The sequence below is a fragment of the Octodon degus genome, unplaced genomic scaffold (assembly GCF_000260255.1).
Source record: "Octodon degus isolate 3935 unplaced genomic scaffold, OctDeg1.0 scaffold00262, whole genome shotgun sequence".
In the NCBI taxonomy this organism is placed as follows: domain Eukaryota; kingdom Metazoa; phylum Chordata; class Mammalia; order Rodentia; family Octodontidae; genus Octodon; species Octodon degus.
Genome location: NW_004524838.1, coordinates 1,737,305 through 1,747,351, shown reverse-complemented (window position 1 = coordinate 1,747,351; position 10,047 = coordinate 1,737,305). Strand labels below are relative to the sequence as shown.

The following is a 10,047-nucleotide window of genomic DNA, read 5'->3' as shown; positions in this document are numbered from 1 at the left end:
CCATCCACCTATCCATCCATCCATCCATCCATCCATCCATCCATCCATCCATCCATCCACCCACCCATCCACCCATCCATCCATCTCATTTGGAGTCTATGATGTGCCCCTCATTGTGCTAAGTGCAAGGAACATGGAAATGGTAAGACATGGTTTCCACTCTTGTGGAGCTATAGTTTAAGAATAAAGATCATAAGTGGTAAATGCTATGAAGAAAATAATGTACTCTGGTGAGGAATAATGTAGTGGTCAGAAAAGGTTTCCCTATGATGGCATTTGTCTTAGTTACTTTCCACTGCTGGAATGAAATACCTGACACCCACAAGTTGAAGTAGGAAAGGTTTATTATACCTTACAGTTTGTAGAGGTTTCAGTCCATAGCCAAGTGTCTCCAAGGCAGGACAGCAGGGCAGAAAGAAATGGCAGAGGAGAGACAGTTCGTGGCAGGGTAGGCAACAAGACAACTGCACACTGCAGCAGCAGCAGCAGCAGCAGCAGCAGCAGCAGCAGCAGCAGCAGCAGCAGCAGCCTCCTTTTCCTTTGGTCCCATTCAGGCTACAAGCCTTTTGGGCGGAGCCATCCACACCTAGTGTTGGGCTTCTCAATATCCATACCCAGACCTATGTTAAACCAATCAGTGGACTAATTTAGTTATTACACCCTTAATCCATCCATAGCCACACACCTTTAATTCACATTCACACATCCTAGACCCAGCTGCCCCTGGAAAGTCCCAGTTAGGAGCATATGAGGGTTGGGGACATCTAGATACAAGGCATAACAACAACCAACCTGAAGGATAGAACAGAGGCGCTGGGGCTGATGAGGGCTCTTCATTTCCCTTTCATCTTTGGCAATAGCTGAGAACTTTAAATACTTATCCTGGTTGCTTTACGACTTGCTCTGAGGTAGGCAGGTAAACCACCACTTTATTACCCACGTACTTTTATCAATATTGCTTTACTTTACTTATTCAAAACAGCAAAAATATAGTATACATAAGGTTTTTACTATTTAGTGTAGCACTGTCTCATCCTGTTTTTTTTTTTTTTTTTTTTTTTTTAAATATAGAAAAAATCCCACCCGGATCAGGGATAAGAGGAAAGGCCTTTGTGCTCTGCAGAGGTCATCCAAGTGTATCATTTGTTTCTTCCCTGTGGAACTGTCTTATCAGCTTTAGGAAAAATGACAAGGGGGTGGGGGGAAGGAACGCAATGGACCCAAAGGGTCCTACTGAAACAAAGCCCAACTTGCTATTCATGTAGGCCCCTGGGGTGAGGGGTGGAAGGCAAGAGCAGAGAAGAGTCCAATTTTTTTTTTTTTTCTGTCAGTGCAGTGGTCAGATATAACACTCAAGAACTCATTCAGCCAGCACACACGAGTCTTGATCTGCTTTCCTCATATTTCTGAAAATGGTTATTCTACTGTTTCACAATTAGAGACACTGAGGGCCCATGGAAAGAAGCATGGAAGAACTGGGCTCCCTCTTTCCTGTGATCAGACTGCACTTTCACTGGGAGAACGGCAGCTCCCTTAAGGATACATGGTATTCTGGTCAGTGGCCATCTTAAGCTAAGAAAAGCCTACTTTTGATAGAATATTTATTTATTTATTTACTTATTGCAGCAAACAGCAATCAAACTCGGGACTCTGTGCTTGCCAGGCAGGCACTTATTTATGCCGCTGAGCTATATCCCTGGCTCAATCTCTATAGAGAATTTAAATCATGATCATACTTTCTGCTATTCAAAGACAGTAATAGGACGATTGTGTAGTATCTTCACAAAAGGAATTTGATATTCTGACACCCTCTACTTCCAGGCTTCCAGAAATCTGTTTTTTTTTTTCCATTATACTTCCTCTAACTACTGAATAATTAACCATAATGTTACGAACCTAGTCTCCTAGGAAAAATGCTTGTGAAATCCACTCTGGATTCATGTCATAAGTTCAGAAGGACAAATGAAGTAATGTGTACAGCCTGGAAAAGCCAACACGCTTTCCCCAAGGCCTAGTCCACCTTGAAGAGAAGAGTTTGTTCTCTCATTATGGGAGCAGCCATCTGATGGCCTCACACATTCCCAGGACCTTTGGTATTCCTTCTGTCACCCAGAAGTGGCATGGATCAGCCTGTCTTTCCATACTAACTGCCAGGGGAACTCCACGTCAACTGACCAGGCTGTCATGATCCCGGGCAGCCAGTGCAGGTCTTCAGATTGTAAAGCCACAAGGTCAGGGTTGGGGCCTGGTGCTGTGCTGTCACAATGCTGTATGCACAAGGGGTCAAAGGCAACCAGGGAGAGCCCTTTCTGTGTCACAGCCTGGTCAGTGTCTGTGAGGGAAGATGAATCTCATTTCAGGAGATCTGACATGGACAGGAAACTACCCACCTCCATAGCCAAAAAGCGCTTGAATGGCACAAGGAAAAGTAGGATCCTATGTATGGGTATAAATGTGACTCTCAGGATAAAACTTCTGGTTATCTTGGTTTGGATTTTATGATGTTTTCAACCAGCTCTCTTCAACTTTAAGCCAAATTTATAGTTTCTTTTTTGTTTTAATTTTAGGACAGGTGTACAGGGTCTCACTGCATAGATTGGACTCGTGATCTGCCTGTTTACAGCCTCCCAAGTGCTGGGATTATAGGTGTGTGCCACCATGCCCAGTCTCAATCTCTGTTTCAGTGTGCCCTGGGAGTGGGGCCGGCATGGCAGACCCAGGATCCAACTCCTGGCTGCTGCATCTGCCTGAGCAGACGCTTTAATCTGCTGAGCTATTTGGCTGACCCTAAATTTATAGTTTCCAGATTTTTAAATTCTCTTAATGAAGTAATATGATGCCAAAGAATGGCACCTCAGGACTCTGCCTTTTCCTGCTTTTTAAGGGCCATCAAAACAATCACTCCCTAACCCACACAGGCAAAAAAGAAACTTATGTTTTTAAGATATTGTGTTACCAGATTTCACTGGTACAAGAAAGGTATGTTGCAAAATAAGGTCTGACCCAAGCTTTGCCCCATACACAGTTTCTATCTTGCTGAGTGCACTTGCTCAAGCAATTTTTCAACTCGGCACTGGAAAGCAGGGTTCAGTCCAGAAGTGCCCTATAGCACGGGGACAGCTCCTGCCTCCTTCCCAGTGAAGCCACCGTCACAAACAGGATTTCCTCAAGAGGCCTGAGGGCGAGGAAGCTTCATTCTAACCTTGGCTCTGCCATCTGGGCGGTCCTGCTGCTCCTCCCCTACTGTAAACAGGCAGCTGGGGGACTGGGGAACACTCCTTCCTATTGTTCCTCATGCCTTTCACTTCCCTTTCATCTTTGGTAATAGCTGGAATTTATGAGTACATTGGATGACTTTCCAAGTCTTCCCTTCAGAGTTTATTTACTTCACGGAGCCTCGTTAGCAGGGGTCCATCTTTGGCTTCCCTCACCCCAACTGTATCTGCCAGAAGGTGTGGCTTCCTTTTGTCTACTCTTTAACTAAATGGCAAAGGAGTCACAGAGACTGCAGTTCTCATAGACTCACAGACACTATTTCCCCACCTATACCTTTCACCCTGGCCAGGTCCTGCTTTTCTAAGAACGTGCTACTCCTGCAGCTTGCCTCATGAAGTTTTCCTTAAATATACAACTAAACATCTCCAAAAGCCACCTCAGAATTAACTTCATGCAGCTTCTATTATTTGAGTCCACTTTAGGGTAATATTTAACTTTCCTAAGCTTTAAGAGTTTAAAAAATCTGCTCAACATAGCTTAGTGCTTACATATGCATGGCTTAACACTGCTAAACTAAGTGTTACGTGCTCATACATCATGCCTATTTTTTATTCATACGGTTTGTAACACTTGGAGGCTTTGGTCTTTCGTTTCTTTTCTACTTTCCATGGTACTCAGAATAATCTAAAACAGCTGAAAATGTTGTTCATTCATTAATTGAAAGATGAACTGCACAGTATTCCTGGTGTAGTTAAGTTTAATTTCCCTGAGGTAAGTCAGTTTTCAACACATTACATGTAAACATCAGTACTACCTTCAGAAATAATAATTTAATATTTGTATCAGGATAGTAAAATGATATAAGATCGCTAAATTAAAAAGTTTAGTAGAATATAAAATAAATCCATTCTTTATCACTTATTTACTTGCTGGCCACTTTATGCCATGCTCTGTTAGGCACAAGCTATACAATGTTGAGCAAAATAGAGATGGTCTGGCTCATGGCCTCATGACTAATGGGACAAACAGATTTTAAATCAAAGGACACTAAAAACATATACTTGCAAGCTGTGGTAAGAACTATGAAGAAAAAACCAAGATGCTATGAGGATGAATATTAAAGAGTACTGATTTTACTTTGGATCACAGAAGGCCTCTTTGAGGAAATCCTATTTATGAGATTTGCAGGATGGGATGGAACAAGCAGAAGGCGGGCTGGGATGAGGGTAGCGTGAGGGAATTTTGAGGCAGATGACTCTGGGAAGCACTGTAGGGAGTTTCTTAAAAGGCTATCACTGCTGCTTCTGCATAACCAACTCAATAATTTACAAATTCCAGTAGGAAGACAGGAAATTCACCTAGTCATTTGACAAATCTTTACTGAATGCTATGTCCCAAATACAGTTCTGTCTCCGAGACACGTAAACAAAGGAAAGGTACTGTGGAATTTAAAGCATTAATTTTATGTTCACCTAATGACTGCAGGGTTGGCCACAGAATTGAGATGTATAGAATGAAACTAGCACTGTTTCAAAGGAAGGAATAATGATTTAGGGCACGGTGGGAGCAGCTGTCACTGCTGGGAGATAATTCTGCATGCCCTTTACATCTCCACACATCTCAGGAGCTGGTTGAGTTTGTTCTGACTAGCCTTAGAAGACAGAAGTGGTTCTTCAACATAATGTCATCTGCTGGGCCCTAAGTCAGGCTTACTGTCCGTTATGAAATATTTCAGTTTCCTAAGCTTTTTTCTTCCACAACACAACTGACTGTGAGTGCAACTATTACACAGCAGTCTCATTCTCCCATGGGAATGGGGGATCCAGGGTGGATGCTGACACTACTACTGATGTGAGCATCCTTTGTCTTCAACTCAAGAGTTTTGAGCCTTCTGCCAGCCTTCATAAACTATGGCAGACTAATTTGTTAATTTGAAACAGGGAAAGATTTCATATCCTTCACAGTTCTTGACATCAGTTCACTAACAACCCAAACAATGTTGACATTTTTAGTCCAGGAAGACAAAGACAAAGGGTATTGATGAATAAAGTTTAAGTCTGTAAAAATCAGGAGTAAGTGTAGCTGTGTTCCCCAATCCTGAATAGCAAATCAAGGGTCAGTCCCTAACACTCACGAAGTAAGTTTAGCACTGTAAGAAAGGGATTTCCTTGCACAGAGGCTGCTATATTGCTTTCTCTAACTTACCATCTCAATATTTACTGGTGGAAGATACAAATTATCCTATAAATGTATAATGACAGACCTAGAATATTCAACTCAATACATATCTCAAGACTCAGTCTTTGCCAAGTGCCCCTACTAGGGCACTATCTCACTATCCCTGTCAGTGAACTACTGGGAGAATCATTAATATAACCTAGAAAGGGCCATTTAAAATCTTACAAAATAAGGGATTTAAAATCTTACAAAATAAGGGAAAGACTTCACCGTAACCATAAAATCTGTGCCACAACTATATTTTAGAATAATCTTCACTTATAAATGTTAAATAATTTTGGTAAAATATGCTCTTATCAGGGCTGGGGAGACAGCCTAGCAGCATAAACACGCCCCTGGCAAGCGCAAGGTCCCGAGTTTGATCTTGGGTACTGCAAAAAGGAAAAAAAAAAAAGCTTTTATCTTAAGGTGGTTGCTTCCCAAACTAGACATGCAAAACATTTGCAGGAAATTTCAAGATACATATTGAAAAAAAAAGTTTCATGGTCAAATGTATTTGGGGAGAAATGGACTACATATCCATAGAGAAATGGCAGGCAGATAAATGTTCTTTAAGGTGTTAAAAATGACATTTCTATGCTAAAGAATATATGGGTATAATGACACTAATTTGAAGTGGACACTAACTGGAGTAAGTGGAAGAGGGCAAAAGGGACTAACGTATGACAATAATTGAGTTGTCTTGGTTGAATTCTTTTATATGGGATACTTCAGCCATCGCCACTTAAGGCAATTCTTGGGATCAACTATTTCTTGAGTCCAAGGACCCAGAAAGCCCCAATTTTGCGAATATTTGTTTCACAAAAAGATAGCAATCAGAATTATAGCTCACATTTAGTGTTTTCAATCAATGTACTAGGTACTATTTTAAGTGTTTTTGCATCTCACAATAAACCATGACAGAAGTTGACCTATTATCCATTTTCACAGGAAATACTGAAACTGGGAAGCTGAGTAACTGGTGAGTGGAAGGATGGGGATTTCAACCCAGCCAGTCTGCTTCCACAGTGTTAACTCCTGTGCGTAAGTATCTCCAGAATGACAGCATGGACTAGCAAATTACACTGCCAGTGTCACTTGTATCACACAGCACCTCACTCTATCTTCTAGTTGGGGTAAAGTAACTTATGATTTGTGTTTAGTTGTCCCCCAAAGCCTCATGCAGTCATCGGACAGACTTCTACACTTTGTGATTAGTTCATGTACCAGTGCTGAGATTATGGGTGTGAGTGCTACACCTGGCCTGGGGCAGATAGCTTGAATGCAACATAAGAGACAGACTTGCTCTCTGTTGATGTTGTTGCTACTACTTCTCCCTTTTGCTCTTGCTCTTCGCCATCGCCATGAAAGGCTGTTCTCTGCCATGTGCCACTTTGCCTTGGAGCCAGCTCAATATGGACTGAAACCTCCACTGTGAGCTGAATAAACTTTCCTTCCCTCCATTTGGGTGTTGGGTATTTTGTTCCAGTAAGGAGAGAAGAGTAACCGAGAGAGAATTTGGTACCAAGAAGTGGGGTTGCTGCTATGACTAAACCTGACCACGTGGATTATAAGCCTCTGGAAATGGCTTACAGAAAGAGGAATGGTCTGGAGATGTTGCCTACAAGAAAAGCGCTGAAACAGTTTTGGCTGTTTTGTATGGGAGATTCTGATCAGATCTCAGAAGACCAGAATGCTGATAGAAATCCTGCCTGTAAAGACCAGGTTGGGGAGGTTTGTCCTGGGAAGGACTGCTCAGGTTGTTGAAATCCAGACGTGTATTTTGGCTTGGCCGAAAATCTGTCACATTTTGCTCATGTCCAGAGACTGTCTGATGCTGAGATTAAGTTTGGCAGACTGATTAATCTGTCAAAGGAAATTTCAAAGCAGCTGAAATACTGAAGTAGTGGCATGGCTATTGTTGGGACTTTTAGTCAGATTTATGATGAGAATCAAGAGCAAGTAGCCCAGCAGGATGATTTAAAATGTTGTGAGTTTGGCCAGTAAGGAAGCTCCAACAAAGCTGTGGAATGCAAAGATAAGAGCTGAGAGGATCTCCATTGCCTGCAAGAAACAAGAGGATGGAAAGGATGGCCTGAGGGCATCACAGGAGGTGGCAGGCCTCCATCCTTTGCAGCCTCAGAAGTGCAAGGGCGAGGGACTCTGTCTTGAGGGGAGAGCCACAATGGTGGTAGCAGCCTCACCAGGTTCTAGAATGGTGCCAGCATAAGAGAGTTTGTTCCTCAGAATCAGGTTTAGAGTGCTCAGTGATGCAGGCACTTGACCGCTACAGTCAAGAGAAGAAAGCTTGATTACTGCTCCACGTGGCAGCAGATGATGGCATCATCCACAATGGTTTTAGGTGCTTGTAGGATGCAAGAATTCTTAGGTTAAGAAGTCTTCCACCTCTATACTCTGGTTTCCCTTCAGATCATATAAATCTTTCACCTTTTACTAAAGATTTCCATGGAGAGAAACAATTATGAGTTTTATCTCAATTTTTTGAGGTCTTGCTTTTTGAGCTAGGGCTGTCTATTGTGTTTCAAAATAAAATACTACAATGTGTCTGGCTGTAAAAAAAAAAAAAAAAAAAAAAAGAAAGCCTCCACCTCCATTTCAGAAGGCCTGGAAGACCAGGCAGTGTGCCCTTGGGGACAGTGTGTGAAGCAGAGTGAGAAGCTTATAGTGTAGTGGAAACCCCACAAGTCTGGAAAAGCCAGGAACGTGGATCATCCAAGGGGAAGCTGCAAGGAGGGATCAAAACCGGCCAAAGAGTGAAGCCATGGGAGCTAGCACCAAGAGTGCCACAGGGGAGGAGCCATGTAAAGCCTTTAGAGTTCACAACTCATTACAGATTGCTTTCCATGTTCCACAAGGAACTATAGGATTTAATGTTTGCCCTGCTGGATTTTGGACTTGCTTTGGTCCCAATCCTTTGTATCCCCTTGTTGAACCTTTTGGAATGGTAATGTTTATCACGTGCCATTGAATGTTGGAAGTATCTATTTTTTGTTTGTACAGGGGCTCACAGTTAAGAGTTAGCCTTAGGTCTTGGAGGAGACTTGGTAATTGAACTTTTCAGCAATGCTGAAACTGTTAGGACTTTGGTAACTCTTAGAAATGGACTGAAATGCCTCTTGCATAAAGGAATGCATGTGAATCTTTGGGGAGGCCAGGAGTAGAATGTTATGGTTTGTGTCTAGTTGTCCCCCCAAAGCCTCATGCAGTCATGGGGCGGACTTCTAGACTTTGTGATTAATTCATGATCCAGGCCTGGGATTATGGGTGTGAGTGCTACACCTGGCCTGGGGCAGACAGCTTGAATGCAACATAAGAGACAGACTTGCTCTCTGTAGCCACTGTTGCCGCTACTGTTCCCATTTGCTCTTGCTGTTTTGCTGTTTTCCACTACTGTGATCTGCTGTCCTCCACCATGTGCCACTCTGCCATGGAGCTGCTGAGTATGGACTGAAACCTCCACTAACTGAGCTAAATAAACCTTTCCTTCCTTCATTTTGGGTGTTGGGTATTTTGTCTCAGCATTGGGAAAGAGTGAGTGAGACGGTAACCTTCATGCTTAGGAGCCATAAGACAACACCTGCACTCTGCAAGGAGGAAGCTCAGAAAGCTTGTCAGAAGAAATGACATACAAATGGAACAGCATGTACCCACTGTCAAAACAATCTCCCCTTTCCATAGTTTTTTCCTCTGTCCAATTTGTTACTGTATATGATACTGACTTTAAGTAAACAAACAAGTAGCTGCAAACAGCACACCTACACTCTTAATTATAGCACTGTGGAAGGCCCCTTTGGTAACATGCCTCATCTCTAAAGTATTTTTTTTTTGGGGGGGGGGTGGGTACTGAGAATTGAACTTACAACCTCACACGTAGTCTAAAGTATTTTTCTTCCACAAATATATATATATTTTCCACCATAACCTCCCAGTCTTTTTGTTTAGTTTTAGTTGTGTTCTCAGCACAGACTCCCATAGAGTCCTCTTGGTTTAGGAACCGGTGCTCCTTTTTGCGCTGGGTGGGCATTTCTCAGCCAGAGAGCAGGGTCACAGCCCTTCCCAACAGGGTATGTCCTGTGCTGCTTACTGCTTCCTCCATTGTATCCTGTTGAACTTCTTGTTGCCTTTACTTTTTGTATGTTGCTTTATTAGTTTCCTGTTGCTGCTACGACTAACCACCACACAACTAGGAGCTTAAACAATTCTTTGTGCCACCATCTCCTAATTTTGTAGGCCAAAGTTTAGGTGTGCTATGGCTCCATGGGTTCTTTGTTTAGACTCATGCAAACCTGACATGGAAGTGTATGTAGGAACTGTGTTCTATTTTTTTTTTGTTTTATTTTTTATTATTTTATTTTACTGAGAAACAAGTAGCAATAAGACAGCTTCAAAACTGATTAATAAGACAGTTTTAATAATTAATACATTGTACATTGTTATCTTCTTAGTGGTTATCCACAGTACATAATGCAGACAGGATATCCTGTCCAAATACTGTTAGTACAAATCTTTCTTCTCATTGAATTAAGCGAAAGTAGCTGTATATCTATCCTAACTATTCTGCATATACAGATACAAAATGGTCCTTCCTTTGTA

At 42.2% G+C, this 10,047-nt stretch overlaps 1 protein-coding gene and 1 non-coding gene across 4 annotated transcripts in view; one reads left to right on the top strand and one right to left on the bottom strand.

Moving 5' to 3' along the window:
* The window catches only part of Cdk6 (cyclin dependent kinase 6), a 224,165-nt gene that overhangs the window by 39,273 nt on the left and 174,845 nt on the right, over positions 1-10,047 (bottom strand). The window lies entirely within an intron of this gene.
* On the top strand, positions 7,844-7,961 carry LOC111814056. Its single transcript, XR_002819132.1, has one exon. It is a non-coding gene; the product is annotated as a U5 spliceosomal RNA (small nuclear RNA).